Source organism: Petaurus breviceps, unplaced genomic scaffold (genome assembly GCF_028583685.1).
Source record: "Petaurus breviceps papuanus isolate PSGF00001 unplaced genomic scaffold, PetGlider_PUasm1.0 90865, whole genome shotgun sequence".
NCBI classification, from domain to species: domain Eukaryota; kingdom Metazoa; phylum Chordata; class Mammalia; order Diprotodontia; family Petauridae; genus Petaurus; species Petaurus breviceps.
The window spans coordinates 1527908-1541848 of record NW_027187367.1 but is presented as its reverse complement, the minus strand read 5'-3'; the positions used below and the strand labels follow the sequence as shown (position 1 = coordinate 1541848).

Below are 13941 nucleotides of genomic sequence, written 5' to 3'. Positions count from 1 at the left end.
GGAAGGAAGGAAGGAAGGAAGGAAGGAAGGAAGGAAGGAAGGAAAGAAGGAGGGGAGGGAGGAGATCAAGAAAATGAGAGAAAGAATTAGTTCATCTGAAATAGTTCCTACAAATTGATTTCAATCCCAGACCCAAACCCTAGCTTCTCCTTCGTATTTTCTGTTTCATTCCTATCCAACAAACTCTGCTCCATCAATTCTGTTTCACCTACAGCTGCAGTAAGAATCATCGAATCTTCACTCTCTTTTACATTGACCCAATTTTTACCTCAACCAAATTATGTCCAACCTCTCCCCACACACACAAATCTTCAGGAATTTTTTAACCTCTTCCCCATCCCAATTTGTTCTCCCAAATCATCTTCATTCTTTCTGTATTTCCCTAAATAATTTGACCCCTTATTTTGTTTTTCTCTCAAACAATATATATTTTCTTCTTCAGTACAATTCCTCCTGAATGTGTGTTTCAGGTCCTCAGTAATGGATTAAGTCACAATTTCCTTGAATAAGTCCCTATGGGTTCTTTTACACACATACGTATCCTTTATCCCACAATATATTTTAAGTTTCTCAAGGGAAAGACCACAATTTCCATTTCATTTGTATCCTCCACATCTTTTGATCTAGAGCTTTGCTCATTGTTGGCACTCAATAAATGATCCTGACTATGCATCATCATTCTATGCATCATTCCACCTGGGCCGAACTGTGACAGAAGCATATCTACCTGGTGATTGTATAGTGGTCATCACTTAGGATCATATATCAATTTCTTCCAGCAAGAATGCAAATTCTTTGTTCTTTTCACACCCTGGGAACCTGTTAGTCCCATAAATTGTCTCACTGTGATGATGATTTGCAACATACCCTCTTTTGTGTGAATTTTAAACACTGAGTGTTTCTACTAACAGTGAAGAAGTATTTAAGCAACCAAGCTTCAAAATTGGCACCATCAAACTAAATGTATATTACTCCTTCCATCCACTCCCTCTTTCTTAACTCTTTGTGTCTTGGTTCTGGTTTCTTCCCATAAGTTGAGAAGGTTATATAACTATGTTTCAATACAGCAATATTTTTAATATACCTGTGGTTTCATCAAAATGGCCCAGTTTTTTGAAATTCAAAATATGCACACCTTCCCATCCTTCTGTGTTATATTCAATGGTTGCTGCACTTGGGTTCTGGAAATTCTGCATCCAAATCCTGTTTCTGATACTTGCTAACCTGTCAGTCAATAAACATTATTAAGCACCTGCCAGGCATGATGTAAACCATTTTCCCTGTGCCTCATTCTCCTCAACTCTAAAATGGGGATAATAATAATTGTAGCACCTACTTTATAGGATTTTTGTGAGACTCAACTGATAAAAAGTTTGAAAAGAACTTTGAATACTTTGAAAGTCTCCTATCAATGTCAACTATTATTTTTCTCATCCTCTCATAAACCCTCCATAAGAAGTATTCAATATACTGCTACAAGGAGAATTGTATCTCCTGCCATCCTCTTGGTAGTGATGGCTGAGCCAATGACAGAAAATATTTACCTTGACAGAGACAGGTTTTTTTTTGTTTTTATATTTGTTTTTTTTTAAAGCAATTGGGGTTAAGTAACTTGCTCAAGGTTACACAGCCAGGTGTTTCTGGGTGGGTGCTAAGTGTCTGAGCCCGGATTCAATCCCTGGGTCATTCCTGACACTGGGGCTGGTGCTCTTACTCACTGTGCTAACTGGCCCCTGACAGAGACAGTTTTTTGTCCAAAAGATAATTACTAGAATGAGAGAGCCATGTCTTTGGTTCACCATTACAAAAGAGATGCCAGAAAAAGCCATCCCACTAGATCAGGGGGTCTCCCTTAAACTTTTCTGTGGCATAAACTCCTTTTACCCACAGAACTTGTGGAGCCTTCTTAGAATAATGTTTTTAAATGCATACAATAAATATATAGGGTTACAAAGGAAACAAATTATATTAAAATTAACATGTTATTTTACATCCAAGTTCATGAACCTCCTGAAATCTATCTATAGATCCTTTGGGTAGGTCCATGGACCAGGTTAAAAAATCCCTGCAGTAGAGTCATCAGAAAAAAGCAACATGACACCAGAAAGCCACTGAGAACAGCATTGAAAAATACCATCTGGAGATTATATCAGGAGAGAAACTTTTATAGTCATTCTTCTTTAGTGATTCTATAGATTTACACAGATTCTTAGAACCAATACTTACTGAAACATGGATGTCAATTTTGCTTTCTTTTAAAATATTGTTCTATAATATTGGGCTACGTGCTTTGCAAGTAGGGAGCCATTTTCATTGTCTGGGATTAGAGGTGGAGGGAACTGAGGTGGGTAACCATGCATAAAGAGATTTTCCCTAGGTGGAGGCAATTCAAGCCCAAATCCAGTGCTCCTTCTGCTATACCACATTATCTCTGTATAGAGACACTTAGCCAAAGGCCTGAGACAAGAAGTTTTACATGGTATGGGATGTGATGCACATAAAGGAAGTCTACTCACACTTCTAGTTAAAGGGTATGGCCACTGGTTTTCAATGGAACAGGTTCCAGGAACAGATCACTTATAGTGAACTGATACATATTTTGATGATGTAATGTATTCCAGGTATCAAATGAATGAAAGTTGATTCTAAAAGGCACTACAAAGTTCTCAACCCCAGGCTTCAGTGCATCACTATAAGAATTTATGGGAATGGTAGTCTAAGGGTTTGATATAGGTGCTATCTGTCACCCACAAACTTGAATTTATTTAATTCAATTGCCTTTTTTCTTGATGTGGTGGAGTCCTTGCCCTAACCCTAACTCCATCAAATCTGAGGCTTGTGGTCATTTACTAGAGCATTCTAGGCTGGAGCAGACCCAGGGTTCTCTCTACTTTCCCAGGTTAGTTTCTACCAACTCAACTAGGAAAACTGAATCATTGCCCTCCACTTGTGTAGCTCCAACTAAGCAAGGGAAACAGACCAAGGGTGTTTTGCTATGGCTTCCCTTTGCCCAATGATGCCATCATCCAGAACCTCAACAAGCTGGTGGACCAGAGCATCCCCTAACCCTCTTGTGTCCCTTACAAGTGTTCATTAGTGCCCTTTAGTGTGCTACTGATAGAGGTCCATAGCAGCATCTTGTACAAAGAATATTATATATATATATATATATATCCCAGTCTATGAGAGAATGAGGGCTATGAGGATCTTACTTGCTCTAAAACGAAGCATGATGATATTCCAGATGATATCTATCCAGATGATATTACAGCACTCCTTTCACCAATTCCCAGACTCTTTAGCTGCCCCACCTCCCACTCCCCTTCCAGGAACAGTAATTAATGGCTTCTTTCCCTGTTGCTCACCTCACTTTTGTTCCTATAGTTGATTTAAAAAATCAGGCCTTGGGGGCAGAGTCAAGATGGCAGAGTAGAAACATGACGTCCACAGGCTCCAGCTTCCACCTCCCCCAATCCATGTAAAAGGGGACTCTGAACAAACTTTGGAGCTACAGAACCCACAAAATGACACAAAGAAGCTGACCTCCTGCTGAGGATAGCCCTGCAGGCCGGCAGTTACCGGCCAGCACAGCGCTATGGGAGTTGAGCCCAGGACCACATGAGCAGGAGGTTTTAGCTCCAGGGTAGGCCTGACCAACCCCTGGAGGGAGGGACCCCAGATCACCAGCAGCTGTGGCAATCCAGAATTATCAACACATACATGCGAAGGACAAAGTGAGAGGTCTGGACTTTGGGACCCAGTAAATGGAAGTGCGTTGGCTTCTGCTGAGATGCTTGACACAGCCAGCCAGCGCCATGTGGCAGCTTCAGCTCCTGGCCTGTTGAGTGTAGGGGGACCAAGCAACCAGTCTGAGCGGTAATTGCTCTTGCTTTAACCTGCTTGGATCTGGATTGCAGTCTAGGGTGGAGGTCCTGGGGTGTGTGACCAGCTTGCCAAAGCATGTGGAGGCTTCAGAGAGGGCACCCAACTAATACCTCTGGCAGCTGAGGAAACCCCAGCATTTGGGACAAAAGCTCCCCTGTCTGGTCCAGGGCAGTAGGCAGAGTCCTACTGTGGCAAAAAGCCCAGGGGTCAAGTGACTGAGGGGTGACATGACCAGGCAAAGGAAACAAAGCAAACAGACAAAATCCAACATTAGACTCCTATTTTGGAGACAAAAAGGAGCAAAGCATGAAACAGGAGGAAGACAGTGAAGTCAGAACTCCTGCACCAAAAGCTTCACAGGAAAATACAAGCTGGTTACAGGCCATAGAGGACCTTAAGAAGCAGATAAGAGAAGTGGAGGAAAAATTGGGAAGAGAAATGAGAACAATGCAAGAAAATTATGAAATGAGAGTCAACAGCCTGACTGAGGAAAATCATACCTTAAAAAACAGACAAATTGGCAAAAGAGGCTCAAAAAGGCAGAGGATAATTTTAAAATTATTGGACTACCTGAAAGTCATGATCAAAGAAAGAACCTAGAAATCATCCTCCAAGAAATTCTCAAGGAAAATTGCTCTGATGTTTTAGAACCAGAAGGCAAAATAGAGGTTGAAAGAATCCACTGATCACCTCCTGAAAAAGATCCCAAAAAGAAAATTCCTAGGAATATTATAGCCAGGTTCTGGAATTCCCAGATCAAGGAGAGAATATTACAAGCAGCCAGGAAGAAACAATTTGAATATTGTGGAAACACAATCAGTATAACACAGGATCTGGCAGCTTCTACACTGAGGAATCAAAGGGCCTGGAATATGATATTACAGAGGGCAGAGGAGCTGGGATTAAAACCAAGAGTCACCTACCCAGCAAAACTGAGTATCATGTTTCAGGGGAAAATATGGTCATTCAGTGGAATAGAGGACTTTCAAGCATTCTTAATGAAAAAACCAGAGTTGAATATAAAATTTGACATTAAGATACATTCCTACATGGAAAAATGATTATTGTAACTGATGAAACTTTTCTCAGTATGAAAATAGTTGAAGGGAACAGAAATATATATGTCTATATCTGAGAGTATACGAGAGTATGAATACATATGTGAATGTGTGTATATATGTTTACAGCTATACATAGATAGAAGGCACAGGACCAACTTAACAGGAAGGGATGATATTTAAAAGGTGAAATTAAGAGGTGAGAGAGGAATATAATGAGAGGAGATGGGGATAGACAGAATGGGGTAAACTGTCTCATATAGAAGAGGCAAGGGAAAATGGTTACAATGGAGGGGAATAATAGAAAGGCAAAAGGGAATGAGTCAACCTTATTCTCATTGAATTTGACTAGGGGAGGGAATGACATACACACTAAATAGGATATCTCACCCTACAGGAGAGTAGGGGGGAGGGGAATGAGAGGGGGGATGATGTAAGGGAGGGCAGGCTTGGGGGAAGGAAGTTGGAAGCACTCACTTTTGAAAAGGGACAGGATCAAAGTAGAGAACAGAACAAGTGGGTGGTGGGATAGGAGGGAGGGAAAAATAGTCAGTCTTTTACAATATATCTACTATGTTAATGTTTTGCATTAGCTACACATGTACAACCTATACTGAACTGCTTTTCTTTCCAGTAAGGGTGGGTGACAAGGAAGGAAGGGAATGAATCTGGAATGCAAAGTTTTAAAAACAAATGTTTAAAATATATATTATATATATATATATATTATATATATATATATATATACACATATATATATACACACACACACACACACACACACTATTATTAATGCTATTTTACATGTAATTGGGAAATAAGATATACAGGCACTGGGGGCATAGAGATCCACCATGCCCTACTGGAAAAGTCGAAGGGGGTATGGGAGAAATATGGAAGAGAGCAGATTAGAGGAGGGGATATCCTGTGGGATTGCTATTTTGGGGTGGTGGGTAGGGGAATAATGGAGAGAAAATTTATAACTCAAAATATGGAGGAAATTAATGATGTAAATCAGAAGTTAATAAAGCATTTGAAAAAAAAAATCAGGCCTTGAGCCCAAATGAGTACCTATGGTCCTAGGAGACTACTCCCTAGGGAGTCCTGCCTCCCACTTTCCTGATTCTTCCTGTTGGAGGAGAAGCCAAATTTGCCAGGAGAATCTTCAGGATTAGTATGCTAGAAGACATGGCAGCTTGCTCTTTTGGAACCTAGCCCTGACCCCTAGATAAATCCCTTCTAGGGGTTCTCCCTTCTAGATCCTCTGATCACCCCAGGCAAGGGGATGGGCAGAGCAGCCCTGAGGCTTGTTAGGCTTGTTAGAAATAAGGATTTGGTAAAGGGGGGGTAGGGTCCATACTTTTAAGGTTTCTCAGGGTAGGGGCCAGGGTTCTTAGCACTGGTGGTTCTTGTATTTATTGAGGCTGCCATCCCTTCTGACTCAGTAACCTTTGCTCTCACCCTATCTGGACCTTCTGAAGTCCTGTGGGGCCTTCATGGCTCATTTCTTGCTCAGCCAGGAACAGAAGGAAGTAGGTCAAGGGAGGGGGGTTCCTAGGATTAACTATTTGTAGGATTTGTCTGAAAACAATCTGTTCAAGGAGGAAGTGTCACTGATCATGGCACTAAGACTTCCAAGAAGAACCCAGAACTATCTACTCCCATTGAAGTTACATCACAGCAGCCTTACTAGCTTCACAAAATTTCATAGAATTTGAGTTTGAAGAGACTGTGTTAAGCTCTGTCACTTTGAAAATATTAAAACTGAGACACAGAGAGTTCAAGTGACCTGCTCAAAGCCACACAACTAGTTAGTGCCAGAATTAGGAGAGGAGTCAAGGTTTCCTGATTCAATGCTCTTGCAATAGACAGCATGCTTTCTCTATTTCTTCCCTAATCTCTCTGGTTTTGTCCTCTCCCCTTTCCTGGGCATAAGAGCCGGATTATTCAGTACACATGTATTTAAATGAACCTGTGATCTCATCAATTTAAGAATTCCTTCCAATGATGCAGATCCAGACCCATCCATTTGCCCATGCAATATTTACAGCACCCACAATCATGATAAAGACCTCAACTATAAGTATCACGTGACATTCAATTACGAAATATACCAAACTCTCCAGATAGAGGATAAAACTGAAGCATGTATTTAAACACCAGAAAACTGAATCCCAAAACCAGTAAACCAATTCTATCATAGTACCTAAGATATTCAGAAGCCATAATAACACTGAGAGCTACACCATCTTTTAGCCTTCCCACAAACCAATACAAGATCAATATTTACTCACAAACCTCTCTATCTCCTTGCCTGAGCATCCTCTCTCCTCCACTATCTGGCTAGATCTGACTACCAGCTTCCTGTAGGCTCTGCTGCTCCCTTCATCAAATTCCTTTCATCACAGGCTCCATGTGATTACATTCAGCCTATTAGGGGGCAGAGTTTACTTTCAAAGCAGGGGAGGTCTTCAAACTCCCCCCTAGGTCTATTAAGGGGCAGGAAAGATCTTCAAATTCCCATTCTCATTATACCATCCCATAAGACTCTCATCCATTTCCTCCCGGAAGTTCACCATATGGGATCTACCCAAAATACCGGAGGCCTTCTTCAATATCTTGAGATATCTTTGGGGTGTTATTTATCTGTCATCACTTGCTGTTGCCACATGATCAGGCTATCTTCTTTTCTGCCATGCAATGGTTTGGTGAAATCATTTATTCCTATTCTTACACCCACTATGTGGCTTTCCATTTTCCTCTGTCTGATCTTGATCTTTAGTTCTTCAGAAGTCATGATGTTCCAGGTCTCACTGCCATTTAGCAATACTGGTAAGATATTCAAATAGAAAAGTTGGGTGTTTTCTGTCATGGGAAGTTTGAGTTAGTAAAAGTACTTTGTAATTTCTCTAAAGGAGGTCATTCTCCTCCTTTTCAACTCAAGTTTCAACTCATTCTCTGTCTTTATCATTTTTCCAAGATATGGATGGACAAGCTCTAAAAGATGTCCATTCAGATATGTTGAAATTTGGGTAATAAAAATTCTTCAAGTGTTTGATCTTTCCTGTGTAAATAGACAGGCCAAATCCCTTTGAGCAATTTGCAGACCTCTTTTAGGAGGCTCTTCAAAGACTTAGAGTTTGATGTACAATGTACATCAATGTACATGTACAGTACAATGACATCCACAAACAAGACCATGTGGAGAACCTTTCCATGAGATAATCCCTTCTCAACCTGAATTTTCTTCATTTCAATGGCAAATACTTTTGGTAAGCATACATGGCCCTATTTTATCTGCCACCTATCATTTATTATCTGAGGATCATTCAGCAGAGTTATTTCTATTATATCTTCGAAGAAATCTTAAATAATTGATATATGGATGGAAGATACCTTTTTGTAAAAGATCCTATAAGTCTACCAAGCCAATATTGTTCTACCAAGTTCAACACTTTTTTAAATAAACAATAAACACCAGGGGATGTTGACATTAAAGAAGATATATTACCATCAACTTTATTGCTGTACCCTAAGAACAACAAGACCTTTCCATATGATTTTCAGTTTAAATAGTCTATGTATATTGTCTTCCCCACTAGAAGATAAGCTCCTTGAGAGTAAAGACTATTTATTATTTGTATTCTTAAAGATTAGCACCATTTTATACATAAGTATTTAATAAAGACTTTTTCATTATTAATTATCTTATATTCTCTGCATCTTTTAATCATTTGTAAAATGGTAAAAATTTGATCTATTATTAAACATTGCTTGCAAAAGCCCACTTATTTCCTACTAACTAATGGCCTTTTCTCAATCTTAATATTTCCTTGGCCTCTCTGCAGTCTTTATCACTACCAGTCACCTTCTTCTCCTTAATACCCTCTTCTCTAGATTTTCAGGATACCACTCTCTCCTGGCTCTCCTCCTACCTACCTGACCATTCCTCCATCTCCTTTGGTGGATCCTCATCCAAGTCAGACCTGATAAGCATGGCTGTCCCACAGGGCTCTGGACTGGTCCCTCTTCTGTTCTACCTTTATATTATTTCACTTGATTAACTCATCAGCTTTCATGGATTCAATTATTATCCTAAGGCTGATGATTTTCATATCTACTTATTCAGCCTTAACCTCTCTGGTAACCACCAGACTTGTATCTCCAACTGCTTATTAAACATCTTGAACTGGATGTCTTGCAGAAATCTTAACCTCAACATGTCCATAACTGAACCCATTATTTTCACCAAAAATATCCTCCCCTTTTAGTAATTTCCTTATTATTGTTGAAGATGCCACCATCCCACCATTCTCCCAGTCACCCAGGCTCAAAACTTAGTAAGTGTTATCCTCCACTCCTCACTCTCATAACCCATATCCAATTTGTTGCCAAGATCTCTTGATTTTACCTTTGTGACATATCTTGCATATGCCCAAATGAAATAATAATTGTAAAACAAGCTTGCTCTCTTTCTCTTATTTGGTTCTTGTAGGTCTAATGCCTACCAATTCTCTTTTTGAAAAACAGCCAAATTTAATCTTCGTAAGATACTTTTTGATTGAGTCATTACTCTGCTTTAAAACCTAAAATGGCTTCTCATTGTCTACCAAATCCAGCTTTTTTTTTATCCCAATATTCCCTTTTTCACATCCAATTCCCTAGTCAAGCCATATAACCTGCCATGCACTGAACAGGCCTGGCACAGAATAGACCATCATGGTCCCTTGGGGTATGTTATTCCCTCTGCCTGAAATATGCTTTTCTGTCTCTTCCTATCAGAATCATACTATATTGACCAATCAATCAATAAACCTTCATTAAAAAATCTTCTAGGGCGGCTAAGAAAGCACGGGCAGCTAGGTGGCAAAGTGAGTAAAGTGCCGGCCCTGGAGTCTGGAGGACCCGAGTTCGGTTCCAGCCTGAGACATTTAACATCCACACAAAAATACTAGCCATGTAACCTTGGGCAAGTTACTTAACCCCAATTGCCCTCCAAAAGGAAAAAAAAAAAAAACTTCTATATGCTATGTGCTGGAGATACAAGATTCACCTAAAAGCTTAATGAAACATCCCTGATCCACTCAGTTAGAATTGAGCTCTCCTTCTCCTTAACATGAGAAAATAAGTTATAAGAGGATGAATTTTATAGAAGTTTAGTTTAATAATAGAAATTTTAAATCATTATTGAATTTACTTTTATTTCTTTCTGTAACTTCTCTAACTATAATTTTCTCTAAATCAGTCAGACATTTATTAAGCATTTTCTAAGGTTTACTGGGCACTTTACTAAGCCATGGGATTACAAAGAAAGGCAAAAACACAGTCCCTACCTTCAGGAGGGATTTTTTATGTATATATAAGTATATGTGTGTGTATAAATGTACATATGTGTGTACATGTACATATACATAATTACACAGTAATTTAGTGAAGTTAGCTTTTTAAAATTTATAAATAAGGTACAAAAAGGTTGATGAGTATTCTATGCTTAATCTTCTGTTACCTATCCCTAAAGTATACTGCCTTTTGTCTTTATGCCAACATGAATAGATGTCCTTCTTAATTGGAAATGCATGCATAAATGTGTGGAGGTCTGAGGGCTTCTCACCTTACTGACTTTAGACTTGCATACTAATATCCTCCAGGAATAGGCAAACTATCTCCCGGAAGTCCAAATATGTCCACCACCTCTTTTTGAACTTTCCTTGCATTTTAAAAATAAGCGAGCAATAGGAAAAAAAAAATTTACAATTTAATTGGAAACTAAATTTGGGTTATTTGTATGACTTGTAACACCGCATATTGTCCACTAGATGGGAGCAGAGACCTATCTGGGAAGTACCTCAGGTCTAAGAAATGAACTTGTTCAAAACTCCGCTCCCGGGTTCATAATCAGTGGGTCAGGGGTCAGAGACCAAAAAAGTCCAGAGCAAGGTTCCAATCTCCAAATCGAGAGATTTGAAAGAAAGCAGCAGAAGCTGACAGTAGAGGAGGGGAGCTCGTGTATCTTGGAGCACTCACCTATGGCTGCTGCTATATGCACGAAATATATTCCCTATACCCTATTATGATGTGAGTTGGGGGTCCCTCTGTCCTTATATCAGAAGAAACAAATTTAACCAAAGGAATCATCTAAAACTGTAAGTGGAAGATAGTGTACTTATGAGAGAACTCTGTAATGTCTGAACTGTATAAAAGAAATGATGCTTACTTCTATTACCAAAGCTGATCCAACAAGGATCTCAAGAGCACACATTCTAGTTTAGCATGTAGCATCTTTCCATGTATTTTTACCACAGGCCTTGGAAGTAGAATCAAATCATTTCATATTTTCTAGGCACACAGAATGATAGAATTTAGATTTGCAGGTAGTACAAGTATTATTATTTCCGTTTTATAAGTTATTTTACATTTTACATTTCCATTTACTCACCTAAGTACTTTGTCTCCAAATTTATTGCCCTGTGTCCTATTCCATTTTTAACAGAAGAGGAAAGTAAAATTTAGGGAAGTGACATTGGCAGAATTCTGACTAGAAATTTGGCAGCCTCAATTAATAAGAACTTTTTTGACATAATTTAAGGAAGAAATTGATATTTTGAAAAAGCTGATTTTGGGGTTTCCATTTTAAAAATAATTAACTAACTACCTAACAAATAGCTTCAATAACATGTTCTGGAATCAGTACTGATTCACTTCTCAATTTCCTACACTTTTTCTACGTGTACAGCATTATGAGAATTAAGGCTTAAAATTACACTTTTTACTGCAAAATTCTCAATCATCAAAGAAAGATTTAATCATATCCTAGGTCAGGAAAGTGAATTGATACATGGATCCAATTTTTTAAAGCTTTTCAATAACAAGAGTTCAAATAAAATGGAATTTTTCCTTACCTTCAGTTAGGTTCAAAAGGTTCTTTAGGTTCCCCCACACCCATAAGACTATGGAAAGAAGTTTCTTCAACCTTACTCAAAAGATATATAGCAATTGGCTCCATGATTCTTGGTACCAAGGCCTTCTCCCCAAACCCTGCCTTTGTAGAAAAAAAAAAGGGGGGGGGAGAAAGAGGGTGGAAAGATAGAGAGGGGGAGAAAGAGAGATCCCCAAAGGAGATCAAAGTATGTTCGTATGCCTTCCCTCATCAACAACTTATCAAATGGAGGGTAGATTTCATTTGCCCTAGTTCTCCCAATGAACCTATAGATTATGAGAGGACTAATCCATGCTCTGCCTCACTATGGGCATAATCAATGCATCTCTGAGCCTCAAAATCTTCATGTATAAAATGATCTAGTATGTGTCTGTAGCAAAACTAAAATATTGATTGTCCCCCTGTTATGTCCTCAAGCATGTTGTCTCCTCTTGCCCAAATTAATCGATTTTTATTGAATTGAGTGGATTTGAAAATGAGAAAGAAAAAAAAAAACAAGCAATCGGTGTGGAGTTACACCAAGTATGATTGGTAAATCAGTCATGGAGGTACAGGGTGGTGAAAAATTTAAGACTTCAACATCTAGACCAAAGGATATCAAGTACAAATCCTGACCTTAATACTTACTAGCTATGCACTTTCTGAATCTCTTTCTCTATTTAATATTTAGCTCTGGGGTTGTTATAAGTACCAAATAAAATCATATGTATAAACCATAAAGTAATTATGTATCATTGTGAGACTTAACTTTTTCTAGTTCCTAAATCAGGGTAGTGTTAATCAACAGCAAGTGCCTACTACAGGTAGTACAAGTGTACTTGAGCTGTGCTAGTTGTAATCATTTCAGAATTTCATCATATACTTGATATGATTGAGGAAGGATACAATGGAGATTCTTTGATAGAACCTTAAACCCTTGAAATCCAGGTTTTGGTGGACTGGGGAAGGCACCCTCTCAGTCACATGTGATTCATTTGATCGCAAATCACTTTACCTTAGTCATTTCCTAACCTCATCACCTAAACGCTTAAAAATCATCTCAAAGAATTGCCATAATCAAGATACATACTTTTTTTTTTCCAGTGACAAACCCTTTTATTTTGCACGAAGAAAACCTTCCATGCAAAGCTCAATGCATATTAACTCAGGCCTGAATGTTGCTTTTGGCACTGAAGGCCATGTAATAGACCACCATGCCGATCATTGCAGCAAGTACTTCGGTAGAGACCCAAGGCCCATTCCAGGCACCTCGGTGATCCACGCTGACTGTGAGCAAGGGTCTAATGGCGGAGACATCTTCATTGCTTCTCTGGGCCTTTCTCAAAAGACTGTAGGATTCTTCATCAAAGAACTTGACTTCATAAGTTCCAGAACGGGCATTCTTTATGTTCCAAGCTCCAGGATACCTGATAACGTCCCATATCCTGGCCACGGGTCACTGGAAACTGCTTTCTGTTAACATCAGCATAGAGGGCCACGTTCTGTGCCCCATTCTTGCACATCAGAGAAATCTCAATGATAAAAACAGTCTCTGTGAAAATGACTGCATCAGAGGTGGTGTAGTAGGAAGGAGTAATCATAAGATCAGTACAGGGTTCTGCTGAGCAGCCCGAAAGCCCGACAAGGAGCAGCAGCGAGAGCAGGCCTCGGAGGCCGAAGGCCGGGGCGGTCAGCATGGCGGCCACCATCAGCTCCCTCCAGCGCGGGCAGGAGAAAGAGAGATACATACTTTTTGAGGCTTGTTTTCTCCCATGCACTGCAAGGGGTAGAGAATATCTATGTGTAAGGAAGAAGTATTTCTATTTTAAACTTTAGGTGCCAGTGTAACACTTAACCTCTTATTGCCCCAGGCAAATAAATTTTCAAGCACTATAAATTACAGATGATTTACAGATGCTCTTCAGAGAATGTTTACAAGTGGGAAGTCCTTACACTGATGAAGTCACTGATCCAACTTTCTTTGGGGAAACTGGAGAAGGGTATTAATGGAGCCTTTACTCTGTAGAATTTGTTTTGTTTTGTATTTTAAAGCTTCCCTCTTTCATTTCCTGAAAATCGGAA

The 13941-nt window shown here is 39.3% G+C and overlaps 1 pseudogene; it reads right to left on the bottom strand.

Moving 5' to 3' along the window:
- Positions 1-12949: 12949 nt before the first annotated feature.
- Positions 12950-13594, bottom strand: LOC138150245 (translocon-associated protein subunit delta pseudogene; annotated as a pseudogene).
- Positions 13595-13941: the final 347 nt, after the last annotated feature.